The sequence below is a fragment of the Cervus canadensis genome, chromosome 6, assembly GCF_019320065.1.
Source record: "Cervus canadensis isolate Bull #8, Minnesota chromosome 6, ASM1932006v1, whole genome shotgun sequence".
NCBI lineage: Eukaryota > Metazoa > Chordata > Mammalia > Artiodactyla > Cervidae > Cervus > Cervus canadensis.
The window spans coordinates 39,580,916-39,592,852 of NC_057391.1; the positions used below are offsets into that span (position 1 = coordinate 39,580,916).

At 43.8% G+C, this 11,937-nt stretch overlaps 1 long non-coding RNA gene across 1 annotated transcript; it reads left to right on the forward strand.

Annotated features, from left to right (window-relative positions):
* The first annotated feature begins 277 nt into the window (after positions 1 to 277).
* Positions 278 to 10,989, forward strand: LOC122443462. Its single transcript, XR_006270018.1, has 3 exons — positions 278 to 402; positions 7,597 to 7,864; positions 10,864 to 10,989. It is a non-coding gene; the product is annotated as an uncharacterized LOC122443462 (long non-coding RNA).
* Positions 10,990 to 11,937: the final 948 nt, after the last annotated feature.

Here is an 11,937-nt window from a genome sequence, read left to right on the forward strand (position 1 = left end):
GCCTTCTGGGCAGGGCCTTGAAAGCCCTTCGCCTCTCTGTGTTTGGGGGCTGAGGAAGGGCAGAGGCCAGGGAACAGCCACTGCTAAGGGATGCCTTTGCTTTCCAAAGGACTGCTTCTGTCCAGGGAGTGTAGAGTCTGTGGGAGCCACACCCACCCCGCCCTTTAGGCAGTTTAGTTAATTATTGAAAAGTGCTTCGGAAGCACAAAGGGCTGGACAGACTCCATGTGCCCTTGCTCGGGCCTGTGTGGGAGCTGGCATTTGTGAGACATTGAGGCTCCTCTGGGAGGCTGTGGAACAAGAAACACTTCTTTCCTATTGCGGTTCAGTCTTAGGATTTGTCTGGGAAACCGAGAGACGGTCCAGGGACTGCATTCTATCTATCTCCAGAGAGAAGTTAAGGTGCTTTTTGGGGGGGGCGGGTGGGGGGGCGGGGGATAGGATTTGTAAGATATTTAGGTAAATGAGCCACATCAGATTTTAGTTCTGTTTTCTTGTTTTAAATTTTATTTTAAAAGTTTACATTTAGGGTCATTTATATATAAATGAGATCATACAATATGTTCCTGTTTTGTGACTTAACTTTTTAAAAACTTAACAATGTTTGCTCCAGTTCTTTTTGTGTTGGTAAATAAAAGCTTCCCTCATTTTCTTTAAAGGCTACATTCTTGCCAAATTATGGACACATAGGTGGTTTGCCATTTTTCAGCATCAAACAAACAATACTACTGCAAGCTTTCTTGTTCACAAATTTGTGTGCTTATGCGTCACTATTTCTGAAGGATATATTCCTGAAGTAGGATTTCTGCATCAAAAGGCATGCACATTTGAATTTTGGGTAAATAATGCCAAAGCTTCTCCCTGAAAATTCTGTTCTAATTTACGAAGACACCAAAATACTCATGAACATTGAACATTATAAATTAAAAAAAAATTGCCAGCATCATATGCAGAAAAAGCTGCATCATTTAAAATTGCATCTTTTCATTGTGCATCTTGTCATATGCCTATTGACCATTTGGATTTTTGGTAACATTTTCTCGAAGTATAAAAATACAGAAAAGTATACAAGTCAGAAAAGTATAAAAGTATACAGAAAAGTATACTACTGAAAGAATTAACAGAATTCTTCTTATACCCACCATTCAGATCAAGAAATAGAATATTATCAGAACTTTTCCCACCTCCCGCAAAGTAATCACTATTCTGTAATATAACTTGCATAGATTAGGCGTGCCTGGTTTTAAACTTCATAAAATGGAATCATACAGCAAGCACTCATGTCTAGCTTCCTTCATTCAACATTATGAGTCATTCGTGTACTTGCTTGTAGCTGTAATATATTCATTTACATTGCTTATTATATTCCATTATGTGAATATACCACAATTTATTTACTGATGGATATTTGGGTTCTTTCCAACTTTCAATTACTCGCAAATAACGATGCTACGGATGTTCTTGTGCATGTCTTTCAGAATACATGTGCATGCACTTTTGTTGGGTATATTATCTAGGAATGAAATTTTGGGGCCATGAGTAATATCAACCTGGCAAATTATATTTGTGAATTTTCTATAACTTTCCCTTGTACATTAATTATTGGGTGCTTTGTATGTATTCTATTTATTCTGGATGTTTTTTCTGTGTTATAGCTCTTATAAATATTTTCTCCTGGTCTTTATTTATATTGACTTTTACTTCACAGAGTTTAAAATTTTTTATGCAAAGTTATAAATCTTTTTCTTTATGGTTTCTGAGCTCTATATTTTGTTTAGAAAGTCTTTCCCTATCTCAAGATTGTAAAATATTCTCTTATGTTTCCTTTGAATACTCATTTTGATTTTTATATTAGGATTTTTAATCAGTCTGAAATTTTTGATGGTGAGAGGCAGAGGCTAATTCATGCCCAACACTCAGGGCATTTGCTGTCTGGATTTTTAGATATTTATTTTAAAAAATTCCAAGATAGGTGATGACACCAACGAGCTAAGAAACTGTCAAAAATTTTTTTTTTAAATTCTTTTTTTTTTTACTTTCTAATAGTCTTCCCAAACATAAGCCTCAGATCTTAAATGGGCAAAAGTTCTGTATTAGTGGTTGCTACCACAAATGCCATGCGTGTAAATGGTCAGTGACAATTCATTTACTGTGTATTTATGGAACTTTAAAGTGAAGTTCTTGTGGATTTTTGTGTCTGATAAGGAGAAAGACTCCATCCTAGAATCTTCAGGCAGACAGATGGCACACTGGATCTGGGCTCTCAGGCCAGGAAACCCACAGCTTCTTCTTCCCTCCTAAGGGCCCAGCTCCTCTCCATCTGAGCAGATGCCCCCAGATAGGCTGTGTGATCTGAACCCATCCTCAGTATAGAAAGGGGTCCAGTTAAAATTTTATCCAGTCCCCAGGGTCAGCTTTTGTTTATAGACATGACTTCCTCCAGCAAGTCTGCTCACCTAAGGGAAACTATTTTCTTGCCCACCTGCAGGGTGGGTGTAGGGCCCCATATGGAGAAGCATGCGAGGACTTGGTTCGTTCTCCCAGTTTGTCTGAGATGGAGCACTGGCTTGTGCCTGTTAACTAGCAGTGCTCAGTGTGGAGTTGTTGGTTGTTCAGACTTTCCACTGGCTCACAGTGTGAGCTGGTTTTATTCTGTTCGCCCCACCTCTTTAAAACCTTTTTCCTTACGCGTTTTGGAGAGGGCTGGTTACCTGTGGTTTAATTAATAAGTTACATGACTGGAGCTTGAGCTGGAATGAGAAGAAACACCCCCCTAGCTTGACAAAGAGCTTGGTTTCTGGCTGGTGAACTGCACATTCCCTGGTGAACCGTCTGAGCTGGTTCGCTTGGAAATTGCTCTGCTGACCAAGCTCCAAAAATATAATCAAAGTGGGTTGAAATCACTCATTTTGTCACTTTCATTCTTAGTCTCACAATTTAAGGATTTGGCTGGTGACTGTCCTGAAAGCATGGGATTTTCTATTTGTGACAATGGCATTGTGTGTGCGTGCACATATTCAATGTACCGGGCTTGTCTGTGCAGGCATGTTTTCAGCTGAACTATTTATACCCAAAGGCATGCAGTGATTAAAGATCACAGCATATGGCAGGTTTTCTTTGATTTCCAGAATTGCCTATCTGAATTTGTAGGTTAGTGTCTTTGGAGAAAAGCAATGTGCATCCAACTGATCCCCTAGGTAGAGGACCTTGCCTCAGAAATATCCCAGGATAATTTACTTAGAAGAAACCAATAGGCCATTTTTTTTTTTTTTTTTTTTTGAGGAACAGGTGTATTTGACCACACATTGGGGAAGTGAAGACCTGAGCTTTGAGGAAGTCAAGTGTGAGGCCTCAGAGTGGTTATTTATATCAGAGTGATGTGTATTGAAAGTCAAAGACTTTCATTCCCCCAACATCACAGAACCAATTTAGAGAAGAGGAAAGATGTGAGTTTTGCCTTGTTAAATATCTGTTGCACTGAGAAGAGTTCTGGTGTGGGTCAGACCTCTCTTGATCCACACACAGGCTCTACTGTAGACAGAAGGGTACTTACATGCTCTTGCTTCAGTACTTTGTGGATAAAGTGGCTCACTTCCCATTGGTAGATAGATGTGTGACTTGATTCTTGCTTCTTCTCCCAAGATGCTCCTCCCCCAACCCCACCATGTGAGCAGCCTGGTATGCATGTTTGGGGTAGAAGGGGAGGAAAAACCTTACATTTTCTCTCAGCTCAAAATAAGAACACTGGACTCTAACAACAACCCCAAACTATACATTAGAAACTCTTGTGTTTGCTGTTAGAACAAATGAAGCCTCATGTGACTAGTTTCCACTTTTATGTCTCTTGAATTGTAAAGTTCCCCTGCTCCAGGCTCTTTTGGTTATGGGAAACGAGTGTGTTTTCAGACCAACATGTCAGAATTATGAGGAAGAAACTTGGCTGTGGAACAAACTATGTGATATGCTTGACAAGAATTGAGTAAAAATACGTCTCAGCTTTTCTGAGGCAGTCTTCCATTTTTGGTTCAGAAATAGGACCCAGTAGCCACAGAAAGGGAAGCACCTTCGTGGCCACCATTAGGGTCACATAGAGTCTTTGAGTAAGGAACCAACAGAGGATATTTCTGCACAGAAAGATGGGGTGTCTCTAGGAGGAGAACTTAGTCCTGTTTCTACCAGGGGTAGGTGGAAACTGCAAAGAGAGAATTTGTGATCATTTGCTCCAAATGAGAAGACCAAGGTGCAGAGTCCCCAGAAGGATGGAGGAGTGAGGAAATGTGAGGTGGCGGGAAATCACGAGCCCATTTACATCAACGTTTAGCTCCTTCTGGGCTCACCTAATCCTAGTCCTTTGGAGTTTGCCTTTTACGAGGGTAAACATGGTTTAAGAGTGAGCAAATATTAGTTCACATAATTAAAACCTGTTGAGTTGAACAGGAAATGTTGAAGGGAAATCTGCAGGTGTCTGCAAGCAAGGGTGACTCTGGAAGGATCTGCGTATGTCGGCGCCTTTTCTCCCAAGGGGAGTGTCCCTGGAAGGAAGCCACCAAGGACAGGAGAGGAAACAGACAGCTTGTAAAACACTGGAGCAGCGTGGAAAGGTTCTGAACTGATTAATAAGCCGCTAGCCCTGGGGAGGGTGTAAAAGGCATCTGGGATATTTGCATTTTTATTTATTGAAGGGAGGAAGGCGTCTCCCAACTCTGTCTCTCTCCCTAATTCATTCAGGACATGATATTTCCAAGACTGCTGCCATCTCAAGGCTTGAATCTGTTTTCAGCTTCTCTCCAGGTTTCATCACACAAGTATATTAAAAAAAAAAGGACGGTTCCAATATGACTTTAAAAAGAAAAGCCAGCCTGACTTCTAAAATCCAATTTTGCCCTGTGTATGTGTTTTCCTCCTGGAGGGGGCCATGTGATCTCTCCCCTCCTCACCATCCTGCATTCTCTGCATTCCAAGGCCTGATCACAGCCAGATAGAAACCCTTATCCTCAGGCTGTCCGTAGTGAATGAGAGGGGGGCCTTGTTCAGCTCAAGGGTGGAGACAAATGGGTGTGTAACTCACCATAATCCATGACAAGAAATGATACACGTCATGAGAGAAAAATAAAGTGCTGATGGAAAATTAATCTCATTAGAGAGATATGTTTGTGGTGGCATTTGAAATGAGCCTGAAAAAAGGAGTAGGATTTTGACAGATGGCAAAGAGTATCACTGGTATTATTATAGTGTTAACTTTCAATAAAATCAAATGGATCTGAATCTGTTCAGAATTCTATAAACTTTTGTGAGGCTGGGCCTGGGCGCGCTGTTCTGCTGGTAGTAGTACCCTAATTATGCTCTGGAGGATCACCTCCCAATCTCAACCCACCTCCTGGCTGCAGGTTCAGGCATGTGACCCAGACTAGCCAATAAGAGACCCACATTCCCTTAACACAGTGATTGATTCGGTTGTAAGCATGTGACCCAGGCTGAGCCAATCCTGGAGCTTTTTCTGGAACCACTGGGTCAAAGGCATCCTCTTTCTGCTGGGATTGCTGAGGTGTGGTGGGTTGATAGGCAGGAGCCCCAGGTGGCCAGTCTTGTTACCACAGAGATAGAACCTGAGAGACAGAGAGATTCCTGAGCACTTGGAGCCAGCTGTGTCTGAAATTCTACTTTGGACTTTTTAGTCCAGGCAATAAATTCACTTTTTAATAAGGCATTTTGTGTTTTTCTCTTACAAACGAAAATGTCCTAACCTATACAGAAACGTTTAGTCTGCTTTAACAAACAAAAAAACCCCAGTGGGGCAAGGGTGGTTACAGATTCACAGAGCAGTTTCCTAGCAAAAAAAAATCTTCCTACTGCTAACACTTCCAGGTGCCAGGGACTGAGAATTTGGAGTCTTTCTCCTTAACCCCCCTGGTCTGAGGCTGCTCACCAGTCTAAGTGACTCCTGTGTGCTGGATATTTTTCAATGAATCAGAAATGAAATATGCAGCACAAGAGCCACAAACTGTTGAAAACAGCTCATTTGCCTTTTGTCTCTCCCAAGCTTTGTTTTTTCTGGGTCACACTTTGTTAAGTGAAGAGTCGTAGTGATAATTCTGTTTGGATTTATTAACAGTTGAATAGACCTTTGAGAAAAGATTTGTTAATCATCAGAAGCAAATTCACTGCAGAAGCATTGTAGACAGAGAGTGGGATGGTTGCCTTGAGCCAACTAATTCTCTGCCCCTTCAGGGAAAACTCTTGGATGTTTGAATTAAGTGCCACATCTGGAAATACAGAAAGAGAATTGCTTTTATTGAATGCATAGTTTGTCCTTGGTACAAAGAACAGTATTTTGCCTGCATTCTCTCTCAATTTCATCAGCTCTACGAGGTAGGTCTTAGTCCTGTTTTACAGGTAGGGAATGATACAGACATTGCCAGTTGCTACCCCAAATCCATCCTCTTTTTGTTCCTTACAGATAACCCCAAGCAGTTACTGCTTCTAGTTCAACGTTTACACTCCATGGGTGATTGCTGTCAACATTAATCATTTTGCAAACATTTTATCATGTCTCTCCTGCAGCTATGAACGGCCATGTGATATGGTTCTGGCCAGTGAGACTTAAGTAGAAGTCTTCTGGGGATTTCTGGGAAAGTGTGGCTGTCCTTATATGGACATTGCCCCTTCCTCCTGTTCTTTCCTTCACCCTACTTGGAACACGGATGTGCGGCTGGTGGTGGAGCAGCCATATTGTGACCTTGAGGCAACCATAAGGAGGATAGCCATATCCTGAGGGTGGTAAAGCAGGAATACAGAAGAAAACTGGGGTATTTTGACATTGTGAAGCTACTATTTCTGCCCCCAAAGGCCTACTTTCAGTCTTGGTGCATGAAAAAATAAACCATTGTTTCATTAACCCATTGAGGTTGGGTTTCTACTACAGACAACTGAATTCTATCCCTGACTGACACAGAATCTGAACTAAAGAGGTTTAAGGGACTTGTTCACATTTCCGTATAAAGTAATGCCTCAAAGCTGAGTGAGACATACTACCCAGCCTTAAAGAATTCAAGCCTAGTTTGGGAGGAAGATACATAAATAGATAATTATAGTGTAATGATGGGATTTGCCTAAGGGTACCATAGATACCTCAAAAAAAAAAAAAAAAAAGAGAGAGAGAGAGAGAAAGAGAGAGTCAGAAGTGGAACAGGAGTTAGCCAGGCAAAGGAGTGAGGTGGGGAAAAGAGAGTATAGCTTGAATAAAAGTTATGAAAGTGAGACACAGCACAGCCTATGCAGGGAGTCATACAGGCTGCTATGAGTTGTTGAAGCATAAAGTATGAGGCAGGCAGTGGGGAGAAATGCAGCTGGAGGGGTGTTTCATTTTGCTATTGACCATAATAAGCCACCACCCAAAACTTGATGGCTTAAAACTACATTTTATCATTTCTCATAATTTGGCAATATGAGCTGAGTTCAGCTAGGTGGTTCTTCTGTTCATGGAATATCCATTGGGATTGGAACATCCAAGAAAACTTCTTAACCCCCAGGTTTGGTGCCTTGGCTGGGATAAATGGAAGAGCTGGGCCATTCTCTCTCTTTTTCTGGCCTCTTCAGGTGGCTTCCTCACAGTATGAGGACATCAGAGTACATGGCAGCTGGCTTCCAACTGAGAGGAAGAAGACGCTTCCAGTGCATGTAGGGTCTGGGTTCAGAGCTACCAGAATATTACTTCTACTGCACTCTGTTGATCAAAGCAAGTCACAAGACCAGCCCTAAGTCAGGGAAAGGAAGTATCTTCTACTTCTTGATGGGAGGAGCACTTTGCACACACAGGGAGAGATGAATTAACAGTGGTCCTCTTTGGAGACTACCTACCCCAGAGGTAAGAAGGGTACAGATGAAGGACAACCTTGTCTGCTTGTCAGGGAGGTTGATGTGAACCCCAGACCTGGGAGTGGGTGGATGTTGCTCTGCTTCATATTTGGGATCAGAAAGGAAAATACCTCTCAAACTGCCCCCACTTATCACAGTGAAACAGAGTAGTGTGATTAGGCAGAGGAAGGCTGGAGCTTGGCTTCTCTGAACTCCCTTCAGTTCCCATGTCTTATGGGAGATGGTTGAGTTAAGAATCAGAGAGTCTACTCTGGGGTCTGCAGTGGTAAAGGACAAGTGGGGAGGGCCAAGGCTGGGAGGGCCTCTTGGGTCGTGGGCTGGAGGGGAGGGTGGCAGAGCACCCCTGGCGCAGAGTGGCCCAGGAAGCTGAGCAGGCTGAGTCCAGCTACCCCACAGCAGGAGTCAGCGAGGATCTGGAGGATGTGGTATGGATCTGAGCACCTTGTCTTTTGCCCTCCCAATCCCTACCCACAGGGTCCCCACAGACATCACCCTTCCAACCCACTGAATTTGCACAAAGCGTCACACTGGAGAGCAGCAAGGAGGAGAGGTGACCTGAGGGTCTGAGAATGTACTTGAAGGGACAACTTTTTCAGTGGTCTCTTCATAGCATTTCCTGGACTTCCCTGAAATCCAACCAGCAAGAGAGGCTCATAAGGAATAATGACACATTATAAGGGAATAGAAAAGCCATGTTAAGGAAAATTACAAAGACATCAGAGGAGTGCTGGCAGATGCAGAATGGCAGTTACTCTGTGGGGGAGGAGGTGGGGGGACGCAGGGGGAGTTTTGGCTGTTGTAGAGATAAGGCTTTATCTCTGAAGGTAGGGGATGGGTATGCATGTTGTTATAGCCTTTATGCCTTTTTGTGCGTTTTAAATAGTTCATAATGTAACTTTTAAAAAAGCTGCCATTCTGAATAGAATTGTGAGCTGCCAATGCCAAGTTTAGGTTGTGAACATATTGCATGGAAGTGGGAACATAGAAAGAGGCTTGAAATGGAATCAGATTTGCTTGCTCGAAAAATCAGCCAGGCTGGATATGAGGAGGACAAGAGTAGAGACAGGGAGGGGGCTGCCACTCCAGTTCCCTGAGAGGTGACGGTGGCCTGACTGACATCCCAGGTTGTGGTTAGGGTGGCTTAGGGGTCTAGTTGGTCATAAGGACTTGGTAAGATGCAAGGGTGGGATGGTGGGGAAGGTTTCTGCTGTGAGTGAGCACTCCACCCCCTGACTGAGATAATAGAATCCAAGTGGAGGGCATATTAGAATGGAGAGGCACCAGGGTCACTCAGGAAAGGTTGAATTTGAGGTGCCAGTGCGATGTCATGGTGGAGGAGGGATGCATGAGTCTGGTCCCCAGGGAAGAGATCTGGGAACCTCGAGCGCTGATGCAGATGGGAGCTGCAGAGGTAGGTGAGATGCTCTGATGGGGATCCTGGTAGGGGAGAAGCAAAGAGGACCCAGGACAGACAACTGCAGCACCCACTCAGGCAGAGAAAGGGAAGCTCCAACAGCTCCCAGCCCTGCAGACACCCTTTTGCCATCCCCCACTCTGGTTAACAGGAAAACCACCCCCCACCACTACTTGCTCTGGTGGGCTCCTCCCTCTGTCCTCCCCCAGTGCGGCCCTACCCTTCCTGCCCCTGCCCATCCTGTTCTCTATTCGCTGTGCAGGTTTGCCTGCCTGGGGGATTGTATTCCTTTCCCTCCAGAATTATTAAAAGGGCCAGAGAGAAAGGCTCCCTCCACAACCGGATCTGGATTGAGATCCTCACCCAGGAAGCAGAAGGCCCAGCAAACCCCTGGGCAAAGACAGAGCCCTGAAAGACCCAATCCGAGAGCCTCCTCTGAAGTAGAGGCCAAATCAATGAAGAATACACAAGATGGGTTACAGCCTAGCCAGCCCCTTCCTTCAGCCTCCCACCTCCCTTTATTTTTCCTTATGATAAATGTACGACAGTGTCAGGCTTTGTCTCTGTTGACAACCTAAGTATCCTCTTTTCTATGCAGCCCCTGTCTTCAAGAACTGGAAATCTGTTTCTTACAATTTCAACTTTGATATGAAGTTTGGGCCCTGAGTTAGGCAGGGATGGCTCTGGGCTCTAGGAAGAAAAAAAAGTGTTTCTGTCTCAAATTTGGGAAAACTAAAAACAACGAAGTTGCATTTCAGAAATACCAATCTCTCAAAGCATTTCTCCAAAAATGTAGATTTCACTTGTGGTATGAAAATATACTGGAGGGAATGTTACAGGGTTTTGCTTTTCTAAAACCAACCCTATGGTCAAAAGTAATAGAGCTATGAAATAGGATAATCAAAAAAGGAAAGTTTTCATACAGGAAACATTTTAATGAGTCAGTTTAATGCCTAACTGTTGCATCCATCTACTTGGAGATCTCAGAAGGGCTTTCAGAGTGAGTTACTTACCAGCCCTTTGAAACTCACTTGTATAAACTATAAACTTCTGCTCTAAAATATATGCCAAGAAGAACAGGTGTGTGCAAATAAGCAATCTTCAGTCTCATGATCTTTCTTTCCACCCAATAATTGGCTTTTCACAGAACTGCGCAGGAGGCATTGAAAGGTCCATTGGTTCATTCCTCTGCGTCCAGATGAACATCTACCAAATCAGAGAGCAGGCAGCCATTCCCTCTTAAGCCCTCCTCTGCAAACCTACTTTGGTCTTTGGTTTCCTTTCCTCGAACATAAAATTGTTTTTGACGTGCCTTCTAACTCTTGGAATGCTCACTGCCATCATTCTTATTCTGGGCTTATCCTTGGGGACGGGAGCCCTGGCCCAGTCCTTCCATCTGTGCTCACTGTGGGCCAGGATTCAGCCAGCTGATTGAATCAATAACCTGGGGGGAAGAGTTGAAAGTGGTGCTTTTCCCAGGTAATATATTACATTTTAATAAGAGTCTCCTAGGAGAAAAAAGTGTTAACTTCCAGGCATTAAAACTAGCTCTGTGTGTGTGTGTGTGTGTACAGAGGGAAGGAGAGAGAAGAGGAGAATTGAGGAGGAGGAAGAGAGTGGCTGCCATTTATCGACGAAGCAGGAAGAACACAGAGAATACCCAGAGATGATCTCTGTTAATATTTTGATTTGGGCTTCCCAGGTGGCTCTCGACTTCGCTGATGGCTCAGATGGTAAAGCATCTGCCTACAGTGTGGGAGACCCAGGTTCAATCCCTGGGTCGGGAAGATCTCCTGGAGAAGGAAATGGCAACACACTCCAGTATTCTTGCCTGGAAAATCCCATGGATGGAGGAGCCTGGTAGGCTACAGTCCATGGGGGTCGCACAGAGTCGGACACGACTGAGCGACTTCATTTTCACTTTTCAGGTGGCTCAGTGGTAAAGAATCTGCCTACTAAGAAGGAAACATAGGTTCAATCCCTGGGTCGGGACGTAGCTCAATCCCTGGAGTAGGAAATGCAACCCACTCCAGTATTCTTGCCTGGGAAATCCCTGGGACAGAGGAGCCTAGTCGGCTATGGTCCATGGGGTTGCAAAAGAATCAGACACGGCTTAGTGACTAAACAACAGTATCTTAGTATATATCCTCCCAAGGACCTACTGTTATAAATATGAATAATCATCCTTATCTCTAGCAGTCAAATTTTAGACACTTTTATAAAACTCAGAATTTGTACACATTGTTTTATACGTCCCATTGAGTAACACTAATACTACTGTTCCGGTAATCCCACTTCTAGGAATTTATCCTAAGGAAAAAGCTAGAATGATAAGGATAACATTAGCTCTTATATACTGAATTTTAATTGTGTACCAAGGGTACGGCACACACATTAACTCAATGCATTCTTACAGTCAGCCTACAGGGCAGATAACATCATCCCTCACCTGAGGTCAGAGAAGTGAAGGACCTCGGGCAGGGTGCTCTGCCAGCAGGTGGGTCTGGAGCTGGGGCTCTGTGTTGGGGAAGGAACCCCAGAAAAAAGCATCATCCACTTGGCCTCTCCAAGAGGAGTGTATCCCTTATCCCAGGGTCTCCTGTCCTCCCCGGTTGCTCCAAAGGTCCTGGACGGCAGGGATGTGGCCA